This window comes from Paramormyrops kingsleyae, chromosome 7, assembly GCF_048594095.1.
Source record: "Paramormyrops kingsleyae isolate MSU_618 chromosome 7, PKINGS_0.4, whole genome shotgun sequence".
Classification (NCBI taxonomy): Eukaryota; Metazoa; Chordata; class Actinopteri; order Osteoglossiformes; family Mormyridae; genus Paramormyrops; species Paramormyrops kingsleyae.
The window spans coordinates 13,173,324-13,186,947 of NC_132803.1; the positions used below are offsets into that span (position 1 = coordinate 13,173,324).

The following is a 13,624-nucleotide window of genomic DNA, read 5'->3' on the forward strand; positions in this document are numbered from 1 at the left end:
CCAGCCCCGGATCGTTAAAGAGCCGAAGAGCTGCCGATAGAATCCGAAACACCGCGTCCCTTAAACCCGAGTCCGTGGTTTCTTGAATGTTGTGTCTAGTTGGAAGCCTGTAAACAAGACGGCACATACTGCAATACATCGTTATTTCCGTAAATAAAATCATGATGCAATACACTGTGTCCATAATTATCCCTGCTTTTACACTAGTGTTTTTGTTTAGCTAAACTACTAAACTGTCAGATCACGTAATAATTAGGAATATGCGATTATTATTATTATTATTATTATTATTATTATTATTATTAATAATAATAATAATAATAAGACTACCTGCATGGTACCTACTCAGTGAATGAACGTTATGATTATGAGTGATCTCGGAGGTTCAGTAGACTGAGGTCTTCACACTGAGATGTGAAGAGGTGCTGTGAAATTTATGAGAAATGGTACAAATAGTAAGTACCAATGTTGCCACTTGATAGACACATGACTGTATTTTTGATTACACCGAATTAATATACCAATAGCCATAACATGTGAACCACCTGCTTAATATTGTGTACGTCCCCCTTGTGCTGCTATAACAGCTCTGACCCATCAAAGCATGGACTCCACATGACCTCTGATGGTCTCCTGTGGTATCTGGCACCAAGATGTTACCAGAAGTCCTGTAAGTTGTGAGGTGGAGCCTCCCTGGATCAGACTTGATTGTCCAGAACATCCCACAGATGGTCGATTGGATTGACATCTGGGGAATTTGAAGGCCAAGTCATCATCTTAAACTCTTTCATGGTCCTCAAACCATTCCTGAACAATTTTTTTCGGTGTCGCCGGGAAACTGAAAGTCGCAGAGCAGGGTTTCCCAGCCACTGGGCCACAGCCCACTGATGGGCCGCAAACACCATCACATGGGCCATGAATCTAAAATGGGGAGAGGCCATTGGTCTGGAAAGGGCCGCCATGTGGTTTGATTTTTAAATGTGCGTTGAGCAGTAGAAACATGTTCTGTTAAGTGACAAATCACACTTCTCTGTCTGGCAGTCTGATGGACGAGTCTGGGTTTGGCGATTGCCGGGAGAATGTTACCCGCCTGACTGCATTGTGCCAAGTGTAAAGTTTGTTGGAGGGGGGATTACAGTGTGGGGTTGTTTTTCAGGGGTTGGGCTTAGCTTTTTAGTTCCAATGAAAGGAACTCTTAATGCTGCAGCATATAATGTCATTTTGAACAATTCCATATTTCCAGATTTGTGGGAACAGTTTGGGGAAGGCCCTTTTCAGTTCCAACATGACTGCGCACCAGTGCACAAAGGAAGGTTGATAAAGACATGGTTGTGTGAGTTTGGTGCGGAAGAACTTGACTGGCCCGCACAGAGCCCTGACTTCAACCCCATCGAATCCCTTTAGGATGAACTAGAGTTAAGATTGTGAGTCAGACTTTCGCATCACTGCCTCACAAATTTTCTTCTGGGTGAATGGGCAAGACTTCCCACAGACACATTCCAACATCCACTGGAAAGCCTTCCCAGAAGAGTGACAGCTTTTACGGCTGCAAAGGGGGGACGAAATCCATATTGATGCCTATGGATTTAGAATGGGATGTCATGTGAGTGCGATGGCCATGTGTCACAATACTTTTGTCCATGTATTGTATGAAAGTAACATCCACATGAATGCCAGAACCCAAGGTTTCCCAGCAGAACATTGCCCAGAGCATCACACTGCCTCCACTGGCTTGTACTTGGTGCCATCTCTCCCCCAGGTAAATGACACACACACACACCTGGTCCTCCAAATGACGTAACCAAAAACGTGACTCATCAAACCAGGCCACCTTCTTCCTTTGCTCCATGGTCCAGTTCTGATGCTCATGTGCCCATTGTAGGTGCTTTCAGGTGTGGATATTGGTCAGCATGGGCCTAGACACTGGTTTGCGGCTACACAGCCCCATACACACCATCATTTTTGGAAAGGGGGGGCGCAACCACTAGAGCGAGTGCTGTAGGCGCGAATCTCTAGGCAACAAAAATTGTTGTTCATGGAAAAATAGGGGGGGGCGTGCGGCAGGTGCACCCCCTCTGAATCCGCGCCTGCTTTGGCAGGTACTAACCTCACAAGTCCTGCTATTTTGTAAATGCCTTTACCAAGTCATTTAGCCATCATAGTTTGGCCCTTGTCAAAGTCACTCAGATCCTAATGTTTGCCCATTTTTTCTGCTTCCAACACATCAACTTCAAGAACTGACTTTTCCTTTGCCTAATATATAATGGCACCTTTGACAGGTGCCATTGTAACAAGAAAATCAATGTTATTCGCTACACCTGTCAGTGGTCGGCCGATCGGTGTGTATATAAGTGGTTTTTCGAGCTGCTTAAGTTGCTAGTCAGTTAATTAAATCATAATTTCAAGGAAGAAATGATCTCAGGAGACCAGTTTTTCTATGTATAGAACAGAAATAACAATAAATAGGAATTATTTTGAAAATATTTACGTTTATTCAATTCTTCATTTTGATGTTTCATCAATCTTGATGTTAATCGTTAAATAAATGCTGTGCTATCTATTGGTTCTGAACTGTTCATGATTAAGGAAAACTTCTCATGTTACACTGACAAACTGGGTGTGCAATTACTACCCCCACTGGTTAATATTTAAAAATTAAGTTCAATTGAAATGATATTGTAAAGATATATTTGAAAATGTGGCTTGTGTTAGTCATATCAATTTGTAATGATAATTTATTGTGAATGTATTTACATTTCTTAATAAATGTATTTATCCGGATGAATAACTGATTAGGGGCTCCCACTTTCCGCCCTCTGGGAGAAAAGCCTAGAGTCGCTTTTGGTGACAGATATGAAAATGCACGACGATGCTGTTATATCTGTAAGTCTTCTCTGATTCATCTGTGGATCCCACCTAATGTCGCATTTGCAGCGTCCTAAACGCCAAGGCAGTTAAGCTGTTGAAAATAAACATTTACTGGATGGTGGGAGGAAATCAATTGCCTTTCATTTAACCCCCCCCCAACACACACAAACACACACACACACACCGGTTTGTAATTATATCTTTGTGGGGACTCTCCATTCATTTCTATGGGGAAAACTCTAATCCCAGCATGACGACCTTAAACTCTACCCAACCCTAACCTTAACCATAAATATAAGTAACCAACTGATTTTTATTACATTGTGGGGGGCATTGGGTCCCCACAATGTAATATAATATAATCCCCATACACACACACACACACACGCACACACACACACACACATACACTAATGCAAGATACCATCAACGTGAGTTGTTTACAAAGGAGCTGAGAAGGGGAAAAAAAATCACTTTTATGTGTGGTTTATGGTTTAGCTACTGTCTACTGTCTATTACCATGATGATAAAACTATTATCAGGCTGAGGGTGGTGAATATCGCATAAAACCCAAGGAACTGGAAGTGATGATGTGAGGGTATAAGAGTTGAAAAATACATTCTTCCAATGGTGGCCATGGTAACCAACCTTTACAATTATCCTAGGAAGAGTCATTTGTGGTAGATCTTTTCTGAAAATGGCCTGCCAGACCATACGTTTCATGCAAAGAATGGCAGGCAGATGAATGACTGCGGGACACGTGGTTGACACAATTGTAATGGACAGGGAGATAAGTGGTAATTGGGGACCGTGTCATATGAAAGATACAAATACAATGGATGTCCCCGTCTGTTGGCCAGAGAGCAAATCCAGCGTGTGCCTTATCAGAGCCTGGGGGACATTGGCTAAGGTTCTGCGACTGAGCTGTGGGTGTTAGTTAGAGGAAATTACTGAAATTAACGATGTAATGAATCGTACTCCCGAGTGCCATGCAGCAGTCCTACCTAATCCTAAAAAAAAAAAAAGGTAATCCGTACCTCATACCCCCTGTGCATCTGCCAGGTGTTGTGGAAGTCCTTATTTTTTCCACTACCGAACAAGCTGATCTGTTGGCGAGTGACAGAGCCCACTTAAGCGGTTCAAAATCCCATCATTAGCCAGTTGAAATACCACTGGAGTTTCCCAGATCAGGAGGATGGCACCTGTCTTGGGCACAGAGACCAGTCAGCACCGTAATCGAAGCAGGTAGACGCGCCAGAGACACGCAATATCAGCACCTTAATGCCTGTCGCGGGAAGCGAAATCCCCATCAGTACGCGAGTGAGACTCGCAAGTGAGCTCTAATGATACGATATATCTTGTACGGCCCTAGTTTTCTCATTTCCATTAATTACCGTGGCCTGATGACAGAGCAAACAAGCCATCCGTGCAGCGAAAATAATGTACGCTTTCTTTAACGCAGTAGTCCGTATCTGTTTCGATGCGTGAGAAGAATAAATCAGGAACAGGAGAAATTTGTATTTTACTTGACTGAACGGAATAGAAATATTTAAGGCGATTCTGACCTAAGAATACAAAGCAAATAAACGATTTGCTTTGTGCACTGAAACGTACAAACTGATATGCAGAATGGGTATTTCTACAGGCACTCATAAGCTGATCTGAGACAGCGAGTGATGCTTTGCTTTGGTGGTGTGGTACAGACTTGCAAAGACTTATTATTCACCAGTGCCGCAGATGTTTGCCTTCCGTATCCTGGGATAGCAGATGGCCGCTGAAGGCGTCGTCATTATCTTGCCCCACCACAGACAAAGGCAAATAACACACCGCTGCTGGAAGCATCATATCTCAGTTTTTTTTTTCTGTCGATAGCCCAACAGAGTCTTGTTTATAGCTCTTTGACCCAGTAAAGTACTCTGAAAGTTTATCCTTGCCAAAGGTTGTTGTGAGAGGAGCTTTCCAGGGGTGGGGGCCAACGCTATTTGAGAAGGCACTGAATATATTACCGAGAACTAGGGCGAAAAACCCACGGAGAAATGTAGATCGTGTGATATTTGTGGGTTATTCCACTTACATTGCCTGAAGTGAATGAATATTCAACCAAAAGCAATTTTAGTCTAGACTATGAATCTGTAACAACTTTAATTTCCATTATGGGCTGAATTTCATTTCGACTGCGGAGATGAAAAGGTCATGATCCAATACGGTGCCGTCATTCAGAAGACTTGCAAGGATGCGGTGGGAGGGGTTTATCTCTAATATGTTCCTCGGTCCATCGCAAAGCTGATCAGACGCAGAATCGCCGAGCCGGCTTTCCTTCTCCGACGGTGAGATAAACAAAATGTATCGTTTACTACGGCACTTCAACATCTGCGACGAAAAGACTGCAAAGGTAGGCAGATTTAACAAAAATGGATCGATCATATAGCTCCGACCACTCATATAGCCTACTTGCTGGTCTATATTTTTCTTACAAACAAATGTTAAAACGGCGTTATTGTTTTTAAAGCAAGGCATATATAGTGATGGCTGTATATGGACTATATACTGTATGTGTGAATGTCAAAGTGTGATTTTAGTACTGCAAATGTTAACACAGTGTTCTTTAAAATAATTAAACAAATTAACAAAATTTAAAAGTGTGTGTACTGCATAGTTGCAGGGGTGTGGTTTTGATTTTGAACCAAAAGAAAAGGGCAAATGAATACGGATTAATTCCATGCTAGGACGATGACTGCCGACGTCTGGAAGAAGCACAGGCTGTTACTGAAGGTAAAGTCGCACAGCGGTGGCGCACGTTACGTTACCGACGCTCTCCGCGCGGCAGCCGCATTATTCACATTAATGTCTGTTCGTAGCCGAAGGGACATAAAACAACGGTAGGCGATCGTTTGCAGTCTCCTAAACGGCCGGTGTTGTTGACTGTGTTAAAGACTGTAATGTGAATTTCCAGCTGTTTTATGCATGTTCTCGCTCGATAACGTCTCTGGGGAGAGCTGCACCGATGCGCTGTGCTTATGAGATGCGGATTTACACAAGCAGTAATATAGGGGAGCCTTTATTAAAGAATAGATCTTAAATGGGACCGACGAGGCACCGAATCCCTCCCATGCGGCAGCTGCGCCCGCAGCATTTTTCCGCAGGACGATAAATAATTCAGAAGAGGTTTGATGCCCGAACGTATTTCTTTTTCAGTAATATACATCGTTTTTTCACTACCAGGAGTCAGTTTATCTCATTCTATGGACACCAGACGACTGTTTGAAAAAATTGGATTTTCGTGTCCCTGTGAGTATACCTGGTCGATTTAACCCTGCGTGAGAGGGCACAGGAGAGAGGCGAGTGCTGTGATCCACATTACTATTAACTGATCTTCCTGTTAAAATCCCGCCCGCACAGGTACGATCACGTACGGCTTCCCCTAGCTGTAATACAAACTGCTATTCTTGCATCGGGAAATGTTGGTAATAGGCCACCAGGTTGGAGTTTAGTTGGCTGATAGGTAGCTGCCACTTCATCAGGGTAATCATTGAAAACAGCAGTACACAGACTGCTTAATGATGACCGGCGTTTTCTCTTGTGTTCTCACTTTCTCCTGGATGAATGACCAAAGTAAAGGCTTCTCACCTGGCTCCACTGTCATCCCACGCATCTGCGTCACCCCCCCCCCCCCCAAGTCATGATGGACTAACAGCTACACTGCCTGCGGCAAAAAGCCATTTTTTTCAGGATGCCCTGACTAGGACAGCGGGTCAGCGGAGCTTATTGAAATCCCTGCAGTGATGGGGAACAAAGCTCGGCCATGAGGGGGCAGCGCTGCCCCACATACAGCCTAGGAGCTAAGGTATGGTACCCTCCCATTTCCAGAACTTTGACTACAAACTTATTGTTTCAATCAGGTGCTAGAAATCAGAGATACTGCAAAGGTTGATGAAGACAAAATGGCTGCACTGAGAGAGGGGATGTGGGCAGAGTGTCGTGGGCAGGGGCAGTGAAGAGAATTGCGCATCGGGATTTATGGTGGTTAAAGGCAGGGAGGAATACAGGCTAAAACGTTGGGAATAACTGACAGGCCGCTGATGTGCTCTCAGGACCAGGGTCTGTGCAACACTGCCAATTGCGGACCGAGAATGGACCCGAGGTTTTGAAGTGCTAGGAGGTGGGAGAGGAACACCATGTGATTCGTGTGGTCGATGAATGGGGTCATGGGCCAACCCACTTCATTAGACGCCCCCCCAAACCAAGCTCAGCTTTGGGTTTGGTATGGTCCGAGCTATTGTACAAAGTGGGCTAACTGACTGCGTGGGGGGCGGGTGGGAGACGCACCGGGTCGTGTTCCACTTTCTGCTGCTCTCCTCTCCTCTGTCCCGCTCCAGGGGAGCGTCCCTGGGGCTTGCCGGACGGGAGATGGAGAGCTCAGGGCCCTGGGCCCGGTTCGCCGGGACTGCCTGCATCTTCATCTGTTCCCGTTACCAAAATTGGGTCCTGTCGAGGTGGGGAGCTCAAAATGCACAGCATACCACTGATTCCTATTCAATGACTGCTACTCGCTTGTGACTGTCTTCGTTTTCAGTTCTCCTTAGGATATTAAAAAAAAGTAGCCCAGAAAATGACTGCGATATTTCTTACGCAATCTGGGAATTTTTCCGCTAAATCCGTTAGAGAACGAGCTGGGGCTCTCTGACCATGGTACTGTCATTGGAGTCAGAAAAAAGATGGTGACCCAGCCCCCAAGGACTTTAACCAATCAGCTTTCACATAGGATAATGGCACTCCCTTTTGCCTAGTTGAACCTGCAGCCGGAGCTGTCGCGAAAGATTAGTCAGATTGGGCTAATCTGCTTTCACACTTGGGTAAATGTGGTGTTGGATTTGCTGTATCGACCTAAAAAAATTGGGCTTTTTTTGGGTCAGTCCAGCCTGGTGATGGTGCAGACTTGGGGGGGTGGGGGGGCTCTCCCCTGGGAGCTGGAGTTTTAGTTGAGGCCGTTCCTGGTTGGTGGCAATGAGGGCAGTGAATATCTCCCCACTCCCTCCATGAATGTCTCATCTCCAGGATAGCAGCATCATGTCTCTCCTCTCTCAGCAAAAAAAAAAATCATGCCTTATAACTGTCTCTCTTGGGATGGTGCTGGATCGAATCGCCTGTGTGGGCTGCCCTGAGATTCTGAAACCATTAGCAACCATCTGTAGCTGGACAGATAAACCAAAGATATGCTGCTTCAATCATTTGCATCAAGACAATTTTGACTTGCAAGTGCCTTTCCTGAATTTATGTGAGTGACCCACCTTATTTCTTTACCCACCTGTTCCTTTACACATCTACCCTTGCTTGTACAGGTTGGGAGGTGCACCTGGAATGAAGAGATTGATTACTGAAAAAAGGAGACAAGGTGGAGCTGGGCTGGGGGAGACGGAGGAGAACAAGACCCAGCCTGCCAGATGATGATGAGGAACCTTGCCAGCACCTCATCCTCATCCACCTCCCTGAAGACAAAGACCTGAACAGCTTCAGAACGCCCCCCCCCCCCTCCCCAACTCTGCTTGCATTTTTTTGCATCCCACTCATGCTTGGCAGGTATCTGGGTGTTTGTGAAGACGCTTGTCCAAAATGACTTGGAAAACATGGACGCTTTTCAAAATTCTGTGTTGCAAACAAAGTGATAGGTACACGTGGTAGAGAATTGGCGTGTAAATGAAGGTGGTCTACGGAGGGGAGAGGCAGATGGGAGCGTGTGGTCAGGGAAGCAGGGTGGAGAGAGTTGCAAAAGACGATTTCCCTCCTCATCATGTGACACAGACACACCCAAGCTGGGCAGAGGGGGAGCAAACACTGAAAATCAGGCTGTAGCACAGAAACCTTTCTGTCAGTTTATACAGTACAAATCACTGTCACCGCAGGGAGTTCTATGTGTCAGTGGACTGTTGGCATCTCCACAGCGAGAAACTCGAACGGTACCTGCTGGCTATAGTGACCGAGGAGCTTATCGAGTTTGTGTCAGGGCGACTTCGAAGGGGTGGATCTTGGATCCCAGGTTCGACAGCGCAGAGAGAGAGAGAGAGAGAGAGAGGGGAGTTTGCAGAGGCGGCCGTTGCCAGCTCACGCGGCAGAGCCGTGCGCCGTCAGGATGCCCCGACGCCAAGATGCGAAGAGCAGCGGCGTCAGGGGAAAGTGGAGAGGCGAGCTGGTGTTACCATGCCGACGGGTTTTTAAAGAAGCTGACGGGGGCTGTTTGTTTAACCCCTGCTTGACTGTGGTGGGGAGGGATGGGAGGGTGGAGCGGTGTCCACAGGAATGGTGAGGCCAACTTTCGTGCTTGTGAAAGGCTGTTGGGGCTCCGTCTCCTGAGGCCTGGCTTGAGGAGATGCTGGTTGACTTCACTGTTGGTGCATGAGGGAATGTCTGTCCCACACGGGTGTGACCAGCGCTCCCCTTAAAGGGGTCCGAAGGCTGCCTGTCCAGGAGGCTCACCTGCATCTCATTTGTTCCTGGACTAGGATTGATTAACCCTTTGTTTATTAACGCTTGGTGATGTGAAATCTAACATGTTGAGCTTTCTGCTAGTATCATGTGTCACTGGAATACTAACATTGCACACTAACGTACAGCTGTGATGTCCTTTGTCACCAAAGCCCGCTGAAAATGCTTCTCCACTGGCTGTTTCAGTGTCTAAACCCCTAACAAGGCTGTCATGATTCTCTGTCTTTCCACGCACTAATGCCTCTCCATTCTATCTGGTAGATAATCTCAGTGCGTTGACTGGCTGTTTAATCTCGTTCCGTCTCGGATCCTTCCTCTCAGCTTCCTGTCTTGTGGTATGGGCTGCATGCAAGAACTCCTCCCGTTGCCCTGGAAACATCAGCCGCGGGGGGGGGTTATTAACTACACTAATGGATACTAACTAAGATTAACCGGCTGAGACAAAACCTGGCAAGCACAGACTTCCCGTGCTGTTTATAACATCGCTGCTCTTTTCAGCGTGTGTGTGTGTGTGTGTGTGTGTGCGCTTACTCCTCTTCTCTCCTCTGTCTGTGCAAGCATAACGAGACATCAGCCTGTCTGTCTGTCTGTGTACAACCGGCACTTTTAAGCTGACGTGATCGTCTGTGTGTGTACACGTCTGTATCCGAGTCACACTTTCGCCATTTTCCTGTCACAGAATTGTCTTTAGGTGTAACATGCTCCATTGTGTATAAATTCCTTAAAACACACTAACCACAGTTCCCTTGGTATCAGCGAGTGATGAATTAACTGACTAACACCTTTACTAACTGCGCTAACGTTCGGCGGTTACACCCCAGCGAGGCAGTGGTTTGTGTGCTGTGTGGGCAACGAGAACACCCGCTGCCGTATGTATTTGGCAAGGTGTTTGTCCAAATTGACTTACAAAATATGGTCACCTTTCAAAAATTGGGGCTGCAAGCAAAAATGTTTCTCGAGTCTTCTTCCTTAGCCAGTATGCCCCCTGCTGTCAGAAAGTGATTTAGGTTACACTTCTGCTCTAGAACACCCTCTTCTGAAGGTACTTCCTGAAGGACGGTCCTGACTCGCACAGTCCTGCAAGGTCACCGCCTGCTCGACAACAGAAGGGAGTGATGGTGAACTCAGATTAAATCCGAGCTCTGCGTCTTTCCGTTTCGCCCCGTTGGTCACATCCTGGTCTCGCTGGGGTTGGCTTCGGGTCAGCCGCTGTGCTTTCAGGACCCTCTTCCCAGTGGAAGGGCAAGTCACACGGGAAATGTGCAGTCTGCACCCTCTGTAATGAATATTCAAAGGGTGCTTCTAAATTAGCGGAGTGGAATTTGCATTAATTAAGGGCGGAATGTGCAGGAGGGATGTTGACGGTTGCAGCTGCCACCTCCTTGCTGTGAAAATATGACCTTCCGATGGAAAAAAGGGAGAGGAGAACCTACTTTCTGCATGCTCCTGTTGTCTGGCACCTGGATTGCAGAGTATTAACACCAAGGGCATATGCCATCATCCTTTTAACCTGACGACAGTGCAACTGAAGTGAATTAGTGCTCATGCTGCTGTACTAACCAGTGGTGCTGATTGAACTAACATCCTGGAACTCAATAACCAAGGCTTGATTGCTCGGGATGGGACAAAAAGATGCAGTCCTCTTACTAACCCACTCTAAACCCTGACTAACACGCCTCACCTGTGTTTCTGTGCAGTTGTGTTTGAAGTCAGAAAATGTATGAGCATGGCTGTATTTCAAACCCCTTTCATTTAGCACCTGTCATGAATCCACAACTACTAACCTGAGGAAATTACTAACCAGAGAACGGTACCGAACCGTGTGAGTGATACTAACCCAGGCCGTGAGAAGGCTGTGCTAACATTATCTGGCTGGACGGTACAATGCTAACACTAATGCTAATGCTAACACGTGCCTTGCTCTGAAAAGTAAGCGGCCAAATCATTCCTGTGTCTGATATGAAGTGATAAAGGAATAAAGGAGAGAACAAAGGGGGAGGCTTCCAGGCCGGTTTCTACTGCTCCTTCTTTGGAGAGATTTAATTTGCATGGTGGAGAAGGAGATTATGTGAGAAACACAAGAAGAAATGCACATCTCCCTGGGGAAAAGTTAAAAAGCGAGTAAAGCCTCTCTGTGGTATAAGCTGGATGACACCATAGAGTACTTTGTTATGACATCATAGAGTGCTTTGTTATGATGTCACAGAGACAGTGTCGGAGCTAAATATGAACAAGCTCTAAAGCACTGCTTATGAGGCCTCATTTCTCAGTCTGTGTCATACCTACAGCTCCTTTAGATTCCCACCGTTTTTGTTCCCCCCACCTGTAGCAATTATCCTACCATCTAGGACTGGTTTAAACACTGGTTTAAAATCTGCGAGAGCTGAACCTGAAACATCAGCACATCCCCTGAGGAGGTACTACCAATAAACGACTCCTCAACATTGTGCCCTTGATGGATGTAGTTGCTTTGAGTGCCTCCTGGTGGAGGAATGATGCAGCTGTTGGAAGGCCTCACAACAAGTAGTCATGCTCGGTTCTTTGTAACTCCATGTGGGGACAGCTTCACAAGATTCTCATCTCAGCTTAAGAGCACTGATATACCTATAAATAAGGTATATTTTTTTTACTAAGGTAAAAATAATTCTAAATTTGAAGAGACAGGTGGACACATTATTCTGTTAGAGATTTGTGCACATTTTTATTGAACATGCTCCACCAATTCCCAGTCCAATTACCCTCCTGCCTGTATGAAATGTATGAGATTAAACAATCTGCAGCCACAATTGTCTAAAGTGCCATGTTTTTTCTTGCACGCAAGCCATTTTTGCCAGTCTTATCTGATCTCGTGGGTGATATCCTCAGATTTTAATGTTGCCGTTTCCATATGGAACTGAGCCGGGGGATTTAAGCGAATCCCCAGGAAGTGCCGCTGCTGCCAAAGCAAACAGAAGGAGCATTTTCTCTGCAGTGATCAGGTCGCACGCATCGCAGCTGCAGGCAGAGATGCTGAGGTGTGTCAGGAACATCTCAGAGCATCTCAGCGTCACAAGGCCAGTTCCAGTAAACAGACCAATAAGCCCCAGTTCATGACAGGATTTTCTCCCAGCAGACAGCTTTTACACAAAGGAAGACACCTCTTGATTTCAGCTCTCTTTTAAATGCTCTCCACTGTCATACCCACATATATGTTCTTAGATATCTGTACAGTGCTGATTTATGTTGTTTGATTGTGAATAAAACTTTGTTTCAGCAGGGTTCTATTCCTTCTTCATTACACATCACTTTGGGCCATAACATTAAAATTAAATGTATTAACCACGACCCCGAGATTCAGTTCAGTTGATTGTTAAATCACGTGATTTTTTTCACAAGTGCCAAATTCATTCAGTGGGTAATGTGGAAACGAAACAGCGTGCGCACTACAGCTATTTCGCAATGCAGAGTGGTAAAATAATTCATAAAAACATTTACTCATCATGAATAATGAGATGAGTGTCTTACTTCGCTACGTGTGGAGATTTCACTCTTTTCCATCTAATTTTTTGGGCTCTATTATTTCCCCCTAGTGGATATATTTTGAAAATACAAAAAGAATATTAAAAACTTGATCAAATATTATTCATTCATTTCTGAAAATTAATTTGGTCAGATGGGACATTTTTGTTTCTCACTTAATTGCATTCTATGGCGCTCAGAAAGCGTCAAAGGAAACAATGATTGGCTTTTAATCTGGATTTCAGATATCAGTTTTAATAACTTGAGCCTGCCACTCAACCGGCTTTCTGAGAGGCAACAATGAGACACAAATTGGGAGACACAAGTTCATTACAATACAGGCTAATCGCGCATTTATGAAGCTTTTAACAACAGAATAGCGTGGAGTATTCGAGACCGTAGGATTACGGCCCTCTTTTCTTTCTACAACAATGCCAATAGCCAGCAGGTGGCAGAAATTGTCTGGCTACGCTTAACTTTCCAGTGTTTTCTGCCACTCGATGAAACTAAAAAACCGTTTCCTCGGGGAAACCTATGAATAGAGGGAGATCTTCCCGAGTTGCTGCATTTAATGTAACACAATCATTAAGTCACAGCTTCTGAACCATGTGCTACACCACTGCGCTACGTTACAAGGCCTGTCTTACCAAAAGCACTATTGTGTTGTTCCACAGTATAAGCGATTGGACGACAGACTACTTGAATGGCACTATTTAGGAGCCAGGCACCTTAAGTTAGTATTTAGTGTTTTTACTAATTATGCTGTCTGTCATGGAGC

General features: G+C 45.4%; 1 long non-coding RNA gene across 1 annotated transcript; it reads left to right on the plus strand.

Moving 5' to 3' along the window:
* The first annotated feature begins 4,873 nt into the window (after positions 1-4,873).
* On the plus strand, positions 4,874-12,605 carry LOC111842169 (uncharacterized). The gene is made up of 5 exons (XR_002837842.2): positions 4,874-5,260; positions 5,595-5,640; positions 6,091-6,156; positions 6,585-7,361; positions 8,208-12,605. It is a non-coding gene; the product is annotated as an uncharacterized lncRNA (long non-coding RNA).
* Positions 12,606-13,624: the final 1,019 nt, after the last annotated feature.